The following is an 18,835-nucleotide window of genomic DNA, read 5'->3' as shown; positions in this document are numbered from 1 at the left end:
TAGATCCCAGACAGTCTAGCAGCAGCCTCTATGCTCACACCTCTGTATTGTGATGTTCTAATTCATGCCTTTCATAGTAGGAGCTCAACTTCCAGTCACACCTTTAATGACTCTACCATCACACATTCCCACCCAAACTTCCTGTTCTGCTCTTCCATCAGAACAGCTGGCTGCTTTCCAGTCTAAAACTGGAGTTATCTAGCATAAAAAGTGACATGGGGAACCAAGGTCCTTCTCAGTGTAAAGATCTGGTGGCCCTAAGGCCAGTGACTACAACAGTAAAAACCTCAGGGTGTGTTTTACAAAAGAAAGACTTTGGTAAAAAGCCTTTTCTACATTACAGTTTCACTTGTAGAAAATTTGTCAGGCCCATTTAAATATTTGCTTTGTTATTAAATTTTTACAACTGCCTAATGAGTCAGTATTATTTAAAGGCCTACTTTATGATGGAGCGACTGGGGCTCCTAAGTGCTCAGTTTCCCATGATTACACTGGAAATGACTTAGGATTTGAGCTTCTGGATGTTCAGAGCTGACAGCGTTTCCATTGTCCTATCCAAGCAATGGAGATTTCTATGAGGCTGTGGTAGATAGAAGTCCTTCCTTCCCCTGTAAGTACAAACTCCTCACCTGAACTCCAGTTCATGATTACTGGTATGCATCAGGTATGCTGTGAGGGATTCTGAACTATCTTTAGAAACATGCAGGAGCATTGTGTTCCTAATAATGAGAAACAACTCTGGCAATCAGTTTCTCTTAGCATATTTAGGGTAGTCTTCAGAACACCAGGTGAGTAGCTCGGACTTAAAGCCAAGGTAAGAGGCAGAGAGCACTTGGTTCTAGCTAGTCTTTGGCTCTATCTATCAAAATTCATGATGTCCAAAATATTTCAAAACTTGTCATGTTCAGAACTTTTCAGGTCCAGTTATTTAAAAAAAAAAAAAAAAAAGGAGAAGACCAGAGAACCAAGGTAGGCAAGAAGGAAATCCAGATATTTATTCTCTTGCTTTTCTCCTTGCAGGGCTGTATCCTAACAGAGTTGTTCCTCAACTAAAGTCATAGTCTCTGAGGCAACCAAATCTTTCTCACCTTGATTCTGAAAACCTTAATCCCTGTGTCCCTCTAGACCTTAGCTTTTTTTGGCATTGTGATGGCCACTAGCTTTGGTTACTACACTGTGTCTGTGGAATTCTGACTGTGTAATAATAGCTCTTTTGAGCCAGGTTGGGGTGGCACACGCCTTTCATTCCAGCACTCAGGAGGCAGAGGTCAGCCTGTACTACAGAGTGATTTCCAGGACAGCCAGGGCTAAAGAGAGAGACTCTGCCTTGAAACACACCCCAAAAGCTCCTGTGTAGACACATTTCTTTGTTTCCCATTGGATTTGCAATTTCTAATAAAGTGCTATCCACTTTGAAAAGAAACCAAACAACCCTTCCCTCCCCTGACAAAAACCTTATATCTGAATTGAGTATATGATTTTTCTTATAGTTGCTTAGTTTAACTCTATTGAGACAGAGTTTCACAATGTAGGCAAACTGATTTTGAACCTGTATCCCTCCTGTTTTAGTCTCTAAGTGTAAGGATTACCAGCATATTGCCACCATACCCATGTCGCCTTTTAAAGGTTCTATATATCAGCCCAGCTATGTAGATGGTGATGTAATTCCCGGAGCTGCACAACTCTCTAGGATCATGAAAACTAAGGCCTCCACCCAACAAGTTTGGTTGGATGGAAACTTAGAAGCAACTTAGGTCTCTGACAACTTGAAAACGTGCCACAATTGCCACCTCAAGACTTTTTTGTTTTGATTTTTTTTTTTTTTTTTTTTGAGACAGAGTTTTTCTGTGTAACAGTCCTGGCTGTCCTGAAACTCTCTTTATAGGCCAAACTGACCTTGAAACTCACAGAGATCCAACTGCCTTTGTCTCCTGAGTGCTGGGATTAAAGGTGTGTGCAAACCAGGCCTGGCTAAGACTTCTTTTACATGAAAAATAAACTCTTATGTTATAAACTTCTCTGTTGCAGTAGATTTTTCTCTTATTGATCCCAAATAAAGTATTTTCAGAATTGATCTTTTATGTGGCACTAGGTAGCTACTTACACAATCCTTATCACCCTCTAATATTTATGGCCTGTTTCCTTCTACTAGGCTCCTTCAGGGCAGGGATTTGCCCCCTAGAACAGAGGTCACCGTATAACCCAGCTCAATAATTCTGTGATAAATGAATGAAGGGTTTCTGATCTCCAAACTGCAGAAGTGGACTTTCATAACTGAAGGAGCTGCACAAGGAAGTATAATTCTCATAATTGTTCTCGGGCAGTGATCACCTTAAAGCTGTCTTGGGCTTCATCATACCTCTGCAGGAGTTGTCCTTTCAGAGAGTGGTTTTTTCTTAGGAGAAGGTTCAGCTGTTACAGTGCTTGCTTTGGAAGCAGAGGACCCGAGCTCAGATTTCCTGAGCCCACATTTCAAATGTGGGCAGTGGTAAGCAATTGTAATCCTAGTGATGGTGAGATGGTAGGGAGAGACAGGGGGTTCCCTGGAACTTTCTGGCCAGGTATCCCATTTGAAAGGGCTTTTGCAGAGTTGGAGAAGCTTTGAAAGTTTGTGGTCGCTTATCTGGAATCAGTCTGCCCTGTGATACAGCCACAATAGGGACCTGCATGTTTTATTTCGGGTTGATACTTATGATGAGGTTTGTTCTAATCCCTGAAAAAATTTACACTAAATTGCAATCCAAATCTGAGGCTTTCTTCAACTAGGAACTTGGGCTAAATGGCAGCAGCATATAAAAATCTTATCTTAGCCTTTTGGTCTTAAGCTTTCAGTGTAGGGGAAAGTGTAACAGTCAGTCACTTGGTGTTTCTGAGCTCCTTTGGGTCTTTGACTAGTCAGTAGACTAGAGGATACAACATTTCAGCCAGTCGTGAGAGTCACAGTTTAGTGAGAAAGTTGGAAAATGGCATTGGGGGAGATGGCAATGAGTGGACACAAGCACTCTGGGTGTTTTCTTGGGCCTTGCCTAAAGCTATACTTAGAATCCCACATGCCAAGTCTGCCCTAGAATGTACTCATGCAGGCCTGCTTAAGTGACATTTACAGTCTGGTTCCTCTGGGATGGCTACACACACAGTCCACACTGGTGTTGGGTAATGATGAAAAATGTTTCCCATGGTTCTCCAGTGTTCCTATTATTACTTTAGCTTTCATAATGGCTGTGACTGCCTTTCTTTAGACCCTTAAGTGCCTAGAATCTCCAGTTGGGATTCTGGATTGGAAAGTAACCCTTCCCAGCTCACAGGTGCTTGTACCTATACTGGGTTGAACAGCTGTTCCATTAGGACGCTTCCTCCACACCCACCCCTTCAATCTTACTTCCTCATCTATTACATCATCTAGAAGTGCTACTCTCTCGTTAATCTTGAATCAGGTCCAAAAGCCACTCCAATTTAGCTCAACTTCCCAAACAACTATGGTTATATAGTAGAAATTATGTTAGATTTGGGGATATAAAAATCAATGATGTGCAAACATGGTTCCTAATTTTCTGGAGCTCATGATTTGAAGAGAAGAAAGGCAAGGGAAGGAAAGATAATGTGATCAAATGCACCACAGAGCATTGTGGGAAATCCAGGTGACTGGGAAGTTCAAGATGATTTATATACTTACTATGAAAATACCTTGAACTATCTTGAACTACACTATGTGTGTTTTCTAGGAACTCTTGCTATATAGGGAGTTGCAATGTAGGTTTTTCACTTTTGTGGAACAAAATGTAAGTCTTTTTAAAAATTTTATTTTTTACGTGCATTTGTGTTTTGCCTGCATGTGTGTCTCTGTGAGGGTGTTGGTTCCCCTGGAACTGGAATTACAGATAGGTTTGAGCTACTATGTTGGTACTGGGAATTGAACCCAGGTCCTTTGGAAGAACGTGTTCTTAACTGATGAGCCACCTCTTCAGACCCCCAAAATTTAAGTGTGAAAGGTTGAGAACTCCATTCTTTTGTATCTCCCTCCTAGGACAAAATAATAGTGCTTGCTTGAATTGATAATTTGTTGATTTAGAGTATTGCAGAGTAGGAGGAGAGAGCTTTGATGGGTTGAGAAATAAGGAGACAGTTCTAATTTTAGTCATGTCATGGAATTTGTTAATATTAGAATTTGACAAGATGCTTGACCTCTCTGAATCTCTGATCTTATAGAATAAGGGACTGAAGATGTAGTTCAGAAGTAGAATGCTTATCTAGCATCTATTATAGGCCCTGAGTTCGAACACACATGCACACAAGTAAGAACGTGCATGTGCTCGCGCACACACAATGCTACTCACATGCTGTTACAATGTAAGTGAAGTATCTGGCTTTAAATTAAACTGTAAAACTCCTGGGCTGGAGAGATGGCTCAAGGGTTAAGGGCACTTACAGGTCTTGAGGGGGACCCGGGACCATTTGCAAGTACTCACATGGAACTCACAATTCATTTACAAGTACCCACATGGAACTCACAATTCTCTCTAACTCCAGTTCCAGGCATTTTTTTTAAGTTATTGAAAATGAACTAAATATTCTTTTTATTTACTTATTTATTTTATATAACCAAGTCCATTTAAATGAAAACAAACATTTATAGACAATATTTGGGAATTTGGGCATCATTCTTTCCAAACTACTTCCTGCTGGTAAGGGGCGCTGTCATGCGGGATTAGAAGAAGATTCAGAAATCCTGGCTGTAGTCTGTAAAGCTGCTTTGTCCAGCTGTTTTGAATGTAGGATCACCTGGTACTCTGTTTCAGGTGATCTGGCTTGATCAAACCACATTAGTCTGGAAGGAATCCACATCTTTTCATTTTCTGTGGAAACAAAAATAGAAATCCTTTTCCCCAGTAACTTGTCATTGAACTTAAATTTTGGAGTCAAAGCATTTTTTTTTTTTAATTTAATTTATTATTTTACATGTTGATCCCAGTTCCCTCTCCCTCCTTCCCTCCCTCCCTCCTTCCCTCCCTTTTACCCTCTCTGCCCTCTCATATGCACTCTAACCACCCTCCCCTCCCATCCCCCCACCCCAATTCCATATGTAGGGGAATGCCATCCAGTTGGGGTCATGTAGATCTGACAGGTCATGTGAAGTAGGGACTAGGGCTTCTCTCCTGTCTCTAGATTAAGGCAGTTATCCCTCCATGGGGGATGTGTTCGCAAAGTCCTTTTGTGCACCAGGGATACATCCTGGCTCCACTGTCTGAGGTCCCTTAGACTTCTCAGTCCTTCTGACTGAGACCCATATTCAGGGGGGCCTGAGTCAGTCCCCTGCTGGCTTCCCAGCTATCAGTCTGGTGGTCCATTAGCTCCTCCTTGTTCAGGTAAGCTGTCTCTATGTGTTTCTGCCACCTGGTCTTGTCCTCTCCATCTGCATCTGGGTTCTACTTCGACTCAGTGTTTATGTATGGATGTTTGATCCTGTTTCCAACAGGCATTAGTTGAGGGCTCCATGGATAAGTTAGTTGTTGATCTCACTCTCCGGGAAGGGCATTTATGGTAGCCTTTCCATGGAAGCTCAAATTATTAGTTGGCAGCAGTCTTGTAGTTCTCTAGACCTTTCTTTGTGTTCAATTTTATCTACAAACCAATATTGGCTCCCTATTTTATGTTCTCTCTCTCTCTCTCTCTCTCTCTCTCTCTCTCTCTCTCTCTCTCTCTCTCTCTCCTGTCCTCTATTCCTAACCAGGCTCAATCTTCCTGGTCGCACATGTTTTCCTTTCCTCCCCCTCGTTTTCTCCTACTTCTTTCTCCATTCTCGGCCCCCCCCCACTTCCCCTGAGCTCTGGGGGACTTGTCTCTTCTCAGTTCTGGTGGTGTGAATTATAGGCTGGTGATCCTTTGATCTAGGTCCAAAATCCATATATGAGTGAGTACATACTGTGTTCCTCTTTTTGTGACTGGGTTATCTCATTCAGGATGGTTTCTTCAAGTGCCATCCACTTGCCTGCGAATTTCAAGATACCATTATATTTTTCTGCAGAGTAGTATTCCATTGTGTAGATGTGCCACATCTTCATTAACCATTCTTCAATTGAGGGGCATCTAGGTTGCTTCCAGGTTCTTGCTATTACAAATAGTGCTGCTATGAACAACAGATGTCTTTGTTGCATGGATGTGAATCCTTTGGGTATATGCCTAAGAGGGGAATTGCCGGGTCCTGTGGTAAACTAATTCCCATTTTCCTGAGGCAGTTCCAGGCATTTCAATGCCCTTATCTGACCTCCACAATCATGCGCATGGCGTATATACATACACACAGGCAAAACATGCATACACAGAGGTAGGGGATGCATTGAAAACCAGGCATGGTGATAGACACCTGTAATCTCAGCAGTCAGTGGGCAGAGGCAGACAATTCACTGCAAATTCAAGACCAGTTTGGTCTACAGAAGACTGTCTCAAAATAAAAAAATTAAAAATGGGAAAAGGCAAGGGATATGTCTTAGGGCTATTGCTGTGATGAAACACCATAACCAAAAGGAGGAAAGAATTTGGGTTACACTTCCACATTGTAGTCCATCACTGAAGAGAACTCAGGACAGGAACTCAAACAGGCAGGAACCTGGAGGTAGCAGTTTATGATGAGGACATGGAGGGGTGCTGCTTACTGGCTTGTTCACCATGGCTTGCTCAGTCTGCATTGTTGTAGAACCAAAACCACCAGCCCAAGGGTGGTCCTACCTATAATGGACTGGGCCCTCCCTCATAAATCACTAATTAAAGAAAATCCCTACAGGCTTGCCTGAAGCCCTATCTTTGGAGACTTTTTTTTTTTTTTTTTTTTTTTTAAGTTGAGGTTCTCTCCTCTCAAACAACTAGCTTGTGTTAAGGAAACATAAAAGTAACAGGATGTGTGTAGTTCAGTGGCTGCATACTTGTCTAGCTAGCATGTACCAGACTTTAGGACCAATTCCCAGCACTACAAAACAAATCAAAATCAGTAAATGCTTAAGTAGAAACTGGAGAGGTGGCTCAGCCGTTTATGAGTGGTCACTACACTTGCAGAGGACCCCATTGAGTTTGGTTCCCAGCACCCACAAGTCAGGAAGCACAGGGCTGCCAGTCACTACAGCTCCAGGGAACTCAATAACTGTCCCAAATGCACCTGCACTCACAGGCACATCCTTCATCCCAGACACAGATGAACACATAACTGAAAATTAACAGTAGCTGGATGTGGTGGTGCACACCTTTAATCCCCAGCTCTCAGGAGGCAAAGGCAGACCGATCTCTGTGAGTTTCACCAGCCTAGCTTACACTCCACACAGCAATTTCTAGAACAGGGCTTCATAGTGATACCCTGCTTTAAAAATAGATGGTCTTTTAAATGGAAACGAAGAAAACTGGATGTATGTTCTTCCTGAGATAGTCCTAAGTTGGAGTTGAGTGCAAATGGCTCATTTAGACAGAGAGACTGGAGTCACTGAGTGGAAGGGGAAGACAGTATAGGGTGGAGAGTTAATTAGCAGACTCCTACTTTGGGAAACTGGAGCATAATTCTACTAAGAGATAGCATATAAAATTTGCCTTGGGTGGGGGAGGGGGAAAGGAAGCTGGGGCAGTCATGTGCAGTGGATTTCTATCCATCACTGGCTGCCAGGATGAGAGCAGGTTCATGCCTTGCCAAGGTATGGACCAAGCTCTCCTCTCAATGAGAAAGCCTAAGGCAGAGTCACAGGTGCTTGAAGTCAAGAGTGTTTATGGAAACAATGAGCACCAAGGGACTATCAAGGAGGCACTGACAGCAGCTGTTGTCATATATTAATGTAAAAAAGGTGATAACTGAGTCATTGTTTACAATAGTCAGATACTATACGAAACCTAAATATACTTCAGAGGGGTTGGGTTAAAGTTGTCGGAACCTATAACTAGGAGATGATCTCTCATAGGCTCTCTTTTTCTTTCCTCTTGTTTCTGTCCCTCCATCCCCCCCCTCTCTCTCTTTTGAAGACGTTTGTCTTCAGGGTTTCTCTGTGTATCCATGACTATCCTGCAACTCACTCTGTAGACCAGGATGGATGGCTTGGAGCTCAGAGGTCTCCCTGTCTCTGCCTTTCATGTGCTGGGATCAAAGGTGTGTACCCTAATCCCTGCTGTCATAAGCTTTTTCAAAGACATAGAAATTTTGAGTATGGGTCTGGGGTTGCTGGTGATAAATAGTGAGACTGTGTGTGTGCGCGTGCTTGCATGTGTGTTAGTAGTATCTACAAACAGTTAACATTTTTTGTAAGTCTAAATATGAATTACTCAGTTACATTTTTGTTTTTATATATTTGCTTGTGTTTTTTGAGACAGGGTCTCTCTGCATAGTCCTGGCTGTCCTGGAACTTGCTATGTAGACTTACCAGGCTGATTTTGAACTTGTAGAGATCCTCCTACCTCTGCCTTCTGGGTGCCTACATTTCTATTTATTTGTTTTTTGGTTGTTTACCCTTTTTTGTTGTTGTTTTAGCTGTAGTGCTTCAATCAATTAGGCTGCACTTGTACAAATTTATTTTTAAGATCCAGAGTCTCAAAATGTTGCCCTGACTTTTCCCCACACCACTCCCAACTCCTGGGCTTAAGAGAGCTCCCTGCCTCGGTGTATCTGGAACCTGTAATCAGAGGCGTAGGTGATGGCATCCAAAATTCATTTACACACCTTGGATGTAAGGTTTTAGAATGCTCTATAATTACAAATAATACTTTAACAAGTGATTAATAGTAACTTTGTTTATTTAACACTACTCATCTGTAGTAGAACTACTTTTTCTTTTTAACCAAATCATAAAAGATGAAATGTAGATTATACAAGGCATGGATGGCATTAACAAATTTTGATTTGGCTGGCACACACCTTTAATCCCAGTACTTGTGATTTCAAGGCCAGACTGGTCTACAAAGTGAGTTACAGGACAGCCAGAACTGTTACAAAGAGAAACCTTGTCTTGAAAAACCAAAAACAACAAGAAAAACAAAACAAAACACCTCCTCCCCAAAAAAAACAAAAAACAAAACAAAACAAAAATCTAGTTTGAGCTGGCAGTGATGGCATACACTTTGAATCTTAGCAGTCTTGATGAGACACTAAAAAATTTAGAGGTAACAAATTCTTTTGTTTTGTTTGACTCTGGAGGTTGAACCTAACATATACTGGGCAGGACAGCACTCTACCACTGAACTATACCCTGGCACTGTTTTTTACTATTACTTGTTTATGAATTTATTTTTTATTTATCTATTATGTTTCAGAAATGTCTTACTATAGATCCCAAGTTGGCCTTTAATTTTTTTTATATAGACCAAGCACACTTTGAATTTACAGAGATCTCACTGGTTCTGGAGTTCTGGGATTAAAGTTCCACCAAACCTACTTGTACTTTTTTTTTTTTAATTTTTAAAGATTTATTTATTTCCTGCTGGTAAGGGGCGCTGTCATGGGAGATTCGAAGAAGATGCAGAAATCCTGACTGTAGTCTGTAAGGCTGCTTTGTCCGGCTGTTTTGAATGTAGGATCACCTGGTACTCTGTTTCAGGCGATCTGGCTTGATCAAACCATATTAGTCTGGAAGGAATCCACCACATCTTTTCATTTTCTGTGGAAACAAAAATAGAAATCCTTTTCCCCAGTAACTTGTCCTTGAACTTAAATTTTGGAGTCAAAGCATTTTTTAAATTTAATTTATTATTTTACATGTCAATCCCAGTTCTTCAGGAGGCAGAGGCAGGAGGCTTTCTGAATTTGAGACCAGCTTGGTCTACAGAGTAAGCTCCAGGACAGTCAGGGCTATGAAGAGAGACCCGGTCTTGAAAAACAAAACAAAATCTTACAGTCCAATTTCGTATCATAAGCACAAAATCTAAACGAAAAAAATCTGGGATTTTAAGTTATTTACAAATGCAGCAGGTTCATTCACCATAGAAGCTTGGTTTCTGTCCCAAGGAGATGGCACCTTCTTTCCGCAGCACCTGTCAACTTTCTGTCCTCATAAGGTGCTGTTTCCTCTACTGCTCATCAGTAATTTTGAACAGTTCCATCAGGGCCCCAGTACCTCCAAAGTAACCATTATGTTTCAAAAATAGCTTTTACCTGTCTTTTGAACTAAAAATCCATGACATACCTACCATTTCTAGAGCTCCAGCAGGTAGCTGGAGCCTAGGAATGTTCCACTCCAAGACTGGTCCCATAACTCTTCTATAGTTATCCCTGGAGGACACTTCTAGAGTGCCAACACCTGAACCTAGGCTTGTTTGTTGTTGATACAGCTCAGGATTTGCCCAGTTTTCAAACTAGTAACATTTTGTTTTGCTGTTTAAGCCAACCAAACCAACTAAAGCAGGCTCTGAACCGAATCCGATAGTTCAGTTTATGCAATTACAGTCATTCTGAAGTTCCCCTCAAACTGGAGAGCCCCCATCTCCCGTTGCACAGCGGGTGGTGTGAAGTCCGGAGAAGTTCTAGTTGCTGTCCATCGGAACGAACATGTGCAAGGCATAGGTGGGAAAGCAGACGCAGTGCAGGCTCCCTTTGGCCCACAGGTCCGTTTTTCAGTTCCAGGTGGATGTTTTGGACCAGTTTTGCAGTAAGCAACAGCAGAAAGTCCACTTCCTCTGGATGATTTTCATGTTCTCCACTTTTTCCTGTTCCTCTTCCAGTCTTTGGTTCAAAGTCAACCAATTTAACCAGGGCTCTGCCAATACCCATGACAAACCAAGGGAATCTTTGCTCTTTGAGGTTTTTGCTCAGGCCCAAGTTACATTTGTAACGTCTGAGTTTGCTTTTCTTTGTTACCTATGTCTCTCCCTGACTCCCTTGCTTCTTCTTTCCTTCCAAATTCAGCTTTCTGTTGAAATTCTTTATCTTCCCATTTATTTATTCTCAGATTGTGTTAGCCTATTTCTTATACCTTTTGTTAATTTAACTTCTACCTGGAGCATCTGCTATTACTGATTTTGTTTTTCTTTTGATTTGGGGTTATAATGCTTCCTTATGTCTGTCTGTTTTTGTTTGTTTGTTTGTTTTTTGGGGGGGTTAAGACAGAGTTTCTCTGTATTGTTTTCAAGCACTCACTCTGTAGACCAGGCTGGCCTCAAACTCACAGAGATCTGCCAGTCTCTGCCTTCCGAGTGCTGGGATTAAAGACGTGCCCAAAAAATGCCTGGCTAAGATGCATTTGTTTGTTTGTGTGTATTGTGTGTATGTTTCTGTATGTATATGTGCACTGGGTGTTGGTCCTGGAGGAGGGCAGAAGAGCTTTATGGATCTGTTCTAGCTGGAGTTATAGGCAGTTGTAAGCTGCCTGAGATGGGTGCTGGGAACCAAACTTGGGTCCTTTCGTATAACAGCAAATGCTCTTTACTGTTGAACCATCTCTCTAGTACTTCATCTTGTCTATTTTTAATATTTCAATTCATGGCTTCTAGACCTGTCTTAAACAGCCATTGACACTGGCAACTTCAGCCTCACATGGTCTGCCCTGTGATGTCCTATCATTTAATTCAATTAGTGAACTTAAGTTGTCAAAGACTAGTGAATCTTTACCTTTGTTTCACCCATGGATTCAAATTTTTTTGAAGGATAGTGTCTGTGTATAATAGGGGTGGTCTCTTCTGTCTTCATGTTAAGGGATAGGTGCTTAAGATGCTGCTTTGCCACATGCCTTATCTTCAGTATTATGCCCCTACTGGTTGGGGCTAGAGATGCCGCTCAGTTGGAAGAGCAATTGCTTAGCAAGCAAGAGGGCCTGAGTTCCATCCCCAGCACCATAGAAAAACAGAAGCAGACCAGCTAGTGGATCTTTCCATCTCCCATGATGCTTGGATGTGTGCTGGTGAAGGCATCTTTGGCTGTCACACTTAACAGGCTGATGCATCCTGGAGTCAGGATGAGGCCTGGCTCACCCTGTCACCACCACCCCCTTGTTGCTTCTAGTGTCTTATGCCTTTATCCTTCAAATACTGCTGGAAAGGCAAGTTCATCCAATATGGGGCTGATATGTGACATATCTCTATTTTTACCAACCCTAGGATACTGCAGTTAACTCCCACTCCCATCCCCTTCAGCAGAATGTTTATGGACAGGAGTTTATTTGGTGGGATGTTGATACCCAGGGGCATTATTCCATGAGAGTGTTTAGATGCTGTGGTAGATTGAATCCCAAGTGCTTCTTTAGCAGAATTCTGTACCTGGTTCTCATCACATAATCTCCTAGTTAGAGGAGGCAGAAGCATCCCACCCCTTCCCAAATATGGACAAGTTTGGCCTTGTCATTTGTCAAAGATACATGGGCCAAAATGACAAACATGTCACGTCAAGATCTGGAGGGGCATCCTATGTTTCCATTTACTTTTTGAACTCCTGTGACCCTTCATGAGAAAAACATGTCCCACATAGCTACTGGTCCAAGGAGAATGAGGAACTTTGTGGAGTACACCTGAACCTAATCAGCAGCCTGGAGTCAAGCCCATCTGATCCTAGCCCAACCCAGTAGAGACACAGCAACCCACAGACCCAGAGAAGAAGAAAAGAACGTTGGTTATAAAACCCTGAGAGTTTGAAGTTTATTGATAAGCAGCAAAACCTGTTTCAAGCCCATGGCTAACATTAAACTTTCTAAAAAAAAAAAAAAAAAAAAGTTTAATTACGAATTCTGTAATTCTTCAGTTGAGGGACTAGGTAACTTTCTCTGTACTGCCTGGTTGAATTGGACATGTTAGAAGATTTATGTTTGCTTAGCTCCATAATTACCATTCTAACAAAAATATTTAAAGTCAGCCGGGCAGTGGTGGCACACACCTTTAATCCCAGCACTCAGGGGCAGTGGCAGGACAATCTGAGTTTGAAGTCAGCCTGATCTACAGAGTGAGTTCTAGGGCGCAGGGCTACAAAAAAAAGCTCTGTCTTGAAAACCAATAATAATAATAATAATAATAATAATAATAATAATTTTAAATTATTTCAATAATAAGGAGCTTTACGTCTTGTGTACTTGACCCTAAGACAGTATAATAAGAATAAAAGATTTTTGTCTTATACTTTTCTGATGGTTAAAATTGTTTTTAAAATAGTAATTTTTATTTTTGTATAGAAAGGACCTATGTGATTTTTATTGAGCAGCTGCCAGACATGAAGAATGTGTGTGGGTCCATGCACATATGTTTATTCTCTTTAAAAACAAACTTAACTTTTGATCAGTTAATACGTTTATAAGGTAAAACTTTCAAAGGCAAATAACATCAACAATGAAAGAAGTAACAGGATTTTATTTTATTTTATTTTCTCACTGCCTGGTCTAGAGGTAATTATTACTAGTTTTTCTTTTCTTTCTTTTTTTTTGACTTCCTTAAAATATTATTTAACTAATTTATTTTATGTATCTGGGTATTCTACCTACCTGGTATCCTTATAGGGCAAGAGAGGGTATCAGTTTTCCTGGGGCTGGAGTTACAGGTGGTTGTGAAAAAAACATGTGGGTGCTAAGAATCAAACAGGGTCCTCTGGAAGAGCAGCTAGTGCTCTTTATAGATGAGTTACCGCTCTGATTTCTAGCAGCTTTCTTTTTGGTTTCTGTTTGCTTTTTAAATGTACTCTTACAATAATGTTGCAAGTACAAGAGCACATATTTATTTACCAGGTTTTTTTGTTTTGTTTTTTGTTTTTGTTTATCCAAGACAGGGTTTTTTTTCTGGGTAGCTTTGGAGCCTGTCCTGGAACTTGTTTTGTAGACCTGGCTGGCTTTGAACTCACAAAGATCTGCCTGCCTCTGCCTCCTGAGTGCTGGGAGTAAAGGTGTACCCAACAACACCTGGCCCTAGTTTTTTTTTTTTTTTTTTAATGATATTATATGTACATGCAAAATAATATTATTTATGTGTCCCCTGGTTTTTTAGTTTTTGAGACAGGCTTTCTCCACATAGCCCTAGCTGTCTTGGAACTCACTACATAGACCAGGCAGGCCTCAAACTTACAGTGGTCCACTATTCTGCTTTCTGAGTGCAGGAACTGAAGGCATGTACCATCATGCCCTATTCCTCCTGAGATTTCTAAAAGTGATTCCAGGGCTGAAATATAACACTCAGGTTTGTATGCCTTTTTTTTTTCCCCCCAGTTAGCAATAAATATTTGAAATTCTAGAATAGCACACAAAGAGCTTCTTTTTATTATTATTTTGTTTGTTTGTTTTCCAGACAGGGTTTCTTTGGCTGTCCTGGAACTTACTCTGTAGATCCTGCTGGTCTCAAACAGAAATTCTGCCTGCCTCTGCCTCCCAAGTGCTAGGATTAAAGGCAATACCTTGCCAAGAACTTCTTAAGTAAAAAAACAAACACAAAACATAAATCATTCTAATGTAATACTTCTCAAATTGACTGGAGTTTTTTTTTTTTTAATTCAGAGTAATTTTCACAACAACTCTAAGAAGTTATTTTCCCTTTCTCTCTCTTTCACTGCTGTGCAACAGTTTTCCAGAAGTTGCTCAACTGACTTAGTTTACAGTGGTAGAGGAAGAGCAGAACTCAGTTGGCCTTTATTAAGTCAGACATGGAAGAGATATGCAAAACACAAAAACTGGGCAGTGGTGGCCCACAATTTTAATTCCAGCACTGGGGAGCCAGAGGCAGACAGATCTCTGAGTTCAAGGCTAGTTCCAGAGTGAGTTCCAGGATAGCTGGGACTATACTGAGAAACCCTGTTTAGAAAAACAGGGGAAAAATAACAAATAAAAGTGTGAAATTTTTCTCATTGATTTTTTTTCTTGGTCTTTTAGAAAATATAATTGTTAAGTTTTTTTGCTTTGTTTTTGAGACAGGGTCATATTATGTATTCCAGGCTTGCCTCTGACTCATTAAAAAAAATACTAGGGCCAGGTGTTGTTGGGCTGTGCCTCCGAAATGCTGGGCCAAGTATAGTTTTTTTTTTTTTTTTTTTTAAAAACAGTATTATTTATATTAACATTCTAAATATTTATTAATTTTTATTTATTTTACACATATGAGTGTTTGGCCTACATGTATGTCTGTGTACCACTTTACCACTTGCATACCTGGTATGAATGGAGGTAAGAAGAAGGAGTTGGGCCTCTTGAAACATGTGGGTACTGGGAACCAAACTCATGTCCTTTGTAAGAGCAACAGTGCTTTTAACTGCTGAGCCATCTCTCCAGCCCTATTATTTTAAATTAATAAACATTTTCTGATTTATCATTTTCAAAATGATAAATATTAACAAATGCAATCTATATGGACTAAAGCTATTTGGATGTTTTGTTTTGTTGTTTTTGAGACAGTTTCTCTGTGTAACAGTCCTGGCTGTTCTGGAACTCACTCAGTAGACCAGGCTGGCCTTAAACTCACACAGATCTATCTGCCTCTGCCTGTGCCTCCCACAGTGCTGAGGTTAAAGGCATGTACCACTGTCGCCTGGCTTGGAGTTCTTAATAATATTTAAGAGTGTAACACTGTCCTAAAACCAAAGAGCTTGACAACTGCTATTCAATTACATAACATAAGTTGTCCTTTACCAGCTTACACTTACCTGGTTTAAATTGGTTTTGTTTTTATTATTATTATTATTATTATTATTATTTTGGTTTTTTGAGACAGGGTTTCTCTGTGGCTTTGGAAGCTGTCCGGGAACTAGCTCTATAGACCAGACTGGCCTCGAACTCAGAGATTCACCTGCCTCTGCCTCCCGAGTGCTGGGATTAAAGGTGTGAGCCACAATGCCTGACACAATTTGTTTTTATTTTAAATCATACTGAATGAGCAACTTCTGCATACTTTATTTCTCATGGGTTTAGTTATTACTACTACTACTACTACTACTACTACTATTGTTATTAGTTTTGTTTTAAACTTGAGGACCATTTTATTGTAGTGTGAGGGGAAAATCACTAAGATTGCAAGATGTAAATCCTGGCAGCACAGAAAAACAGGTAGCATTACCTTTGAATTAAGGTTCAAGAAAACGGGCAGATCCAGCAATGAAAGTCTTCAAGCAGCTGCAGAAAGAAGAGGGGGGGGGCATCTTTGTGGAAAACATGGAAAGCAAGCCCACAGTATCAGGAAAGCATGCTTAGGGCATCAAGTGGTACTCAAAGAAGAGGTAGTAATGTAGAAAATAAAGGCTTTTTGAGTTAGAACTTGAAAACCAGGCAAGCCTAGCAACATGCTAAAAAAGGCTGCAGTCTGTTTTGCATTGTTGGAAGTAGAGTTGTGGGTCCAAATACACCATTTCATCACATCTTTGTAACGTGATGAAATGAGAATTACCATCTTCTTTTTACATATTAGAACACAAACTGACAGAAGTCAAACAATGTGTAGTGATGCTGCTAGGAAGTCGTGCTGTAGAAACCAAATGAAAATATTTTACTCAACTCTGTGCTTTGATGGATAGTCTACATATTCTCCACACATACATCTCATCAGTAGTTCAATTCACTTACCTAAGGGGTTTTATTCTTGCCTTGGCCTAGGTTATTTCTTGTAGAATAGTCCAGGTGAATGAACTCAGTCTCTCAAACTAAAACTCAGTATTAGAACTAAGAAGAGTGCTAACAAATTTGTTTTATTGTGATTCATAATAATTTCAACCCTTAAAACAAATTGATGGGTAAATTTTACTTTAAAAAAGTTTTTATGTGTATGTATGTCAGATGCCAAAAGAGGGCATCAGATTCCCCCCCCCCCCCACTGGAGTTATGTACTTGTATGCTGCCTTGTGGGTGTAAGGTGTTATGTGAGTGTGTGAGTGTTGAAAGTTGAATTCTGTCTCTCTGGAAAAGCATCCAGTGCTCTTAACCATGGAGCCACCTCTCCAGCCCTTGAACTTTAGAGCTCACTAGAGTTAAAACTAAATAAATTTCAGAATAAACTGTCTGTGAGCGTTTGGTAACACTTTCCTCTGAGATTGAAACATCCCTTCCTGCACGGAAGCTCATTAAGCAAAAAGGTAAACAACTCAAAATAGCTTCAGGAAGTCCCTGAAACTGACCAGATCCACAAACTCCTTCCCTGACAGAGTTAGTAAAAACTGCAAAGATTCTCCCAGGAGCCAAGGTGCTCTACCATTGGAAGACCTAGAAACCACTGAGCTGCCTGGAAGAAGATTAGATCAATGGAGGCACCTGGAAAGACACTCCGCATACCTGCTCAGCTGCCTGCAGGCTGTGCAGTGTGCTTCAGGCTCCCAGTTTTGTGAGTTTCCCATCCAAACAAGCTTGGGTGGGCTTTGGTGATGTAGCTGTCCTAGAATCACTTCTGCAGCTGCAAGTAACCTACCCTCCTGTCAGGCCAAAACTCATTGGTTCATTAAATTGGACTTTGGTGGTATCTGTTCTTTGGTCTGTTGTGGGCTCCAGATCTGGGGTAAGTAGATGAGTGTGTTGAGACTCCCCAGGAAAAGTTTTGTCATACAACAGTAACCAAATTGTGTTAAAATATGTTTGACAAAGAGACCCCAAACAGCATAAACCACATTAGTCATTCGAAAAACAACCAACAACCACACACAAATAAATATATTTTGATATGTCACCTGCTTCTGCCTCGTGAGTGCTGGAATTAAAGGTGTGTGCCACCACTGCCCAGCACATCATGTCTTTTATTAATGCCTGAGGCTTGTACCATACTGCTGCTGCTTTTGATTTTGTACACAAAAGAGATATCGCTGAGAATATTTAAAAATATGTAATGTGGACCTCTTAAAGATGTAGCTTGGCAGTACCATATTGGCCTAGCAAGTTTAAAGCCCTGGATTTGATGCCTGGCATTAGAAAGAGAAGAAAGGAGGAGAGGAAGAGGAAGGTAAGGGAGAGGGAAAGAGAATGTAGGAAGAGAGAAAATATGAATATATTTACCAAATCTAGGTATTATCTTCTAAAATAAAATCTAAAAGTAGTGCTGGACATGGTGTCACATGCCTTTAATCCTAGCAGAGTGATCCAAAACTGTGAGTTTGAGTATAGCCTAGTCTACCTAGAGAGTCCTTGGTTAGCCAGAAATACTGTGAAACCCTGTCTCAAAAAAAAAAAAAAAAAAAAAAAAAAAAAAAAAAAAAAAAAACCCAAACACACCAAAACTGTCAGGTTCAAAGGAAACCCCAACTCCCCAAACTCCAAAAGGCAGTCCAAATATCTAGAAATAGGTTCACTCTGGACTAAAGTAGGATTTCTGTGGTTAGATAAAAGCCAGCATGCCTTAGGAATTTGTGAAGCCAGTTCCCCTCTATCAAAAGGAGTCATTTCCCTTATCACTGGCAGAAGGGACTTATGGCTACCTGTAACACCTATCAGCCTATCAAAGATTATTATGGCATCCAGGTTTGCTTAGAATCACTAGTATTTGTTACACATTTTAAAGAGCATCCTGCCCTTCTCACCTCCTCTGACACTCAAAACTCTAGCGCTCAGCACCCCCCATTCTTTATAACCATGCTATTCTTGTCATGTTTTCTCTCTCCCTCTCTTCTCTGATCCTCTAGGCCTATTCCCTGCTATTTTCCCCTTTCTCAAAGATACTCCAGGTCATGTCTTGTGTGCTGGCCATGTTCCATCTACTTTCTCTGGACTCTTCCAGATGACCCTGGCTGTTCTGTCATATCTACAGTAAAAACCTTACTCTTAATCATACCATGGAGTGGTCATGTCATCAGTTTATACAAAAATAACACGTGTGTGTGTATGAGAGAGAGAGAGAGAGAGAGAGAGAGAGAGAGAGAGAGAAAGAGAGAGAGAAAGGAAAGAAAACTATTTCTCCACAGACCACTTAGTGGTCCTCATAGACCACTAAGGCCCTGACAAAGGAAGTTGTTTGC

The sequence above is a fragment of the Phodopus roborovskii genome, unplaced genomic scaffold (genome assembly GCF_943737965.1).
Source record: "Phodopus roborovskii unplaced genomic scaffold, PHOROB, whole genome shotgun sequence".
Taxonomy (NCBI): domain Eukaryota; kingdom Metazoa; phylum Chordata; class Mammalia; order Rodentia; family Cricetidae; genus Phodopus; species Phodopus roborovskii.
The sequence above is the reverse complement of the archived record's forward strand: the minus strand, read 5'-3'. Positions refer to the sequence as shown.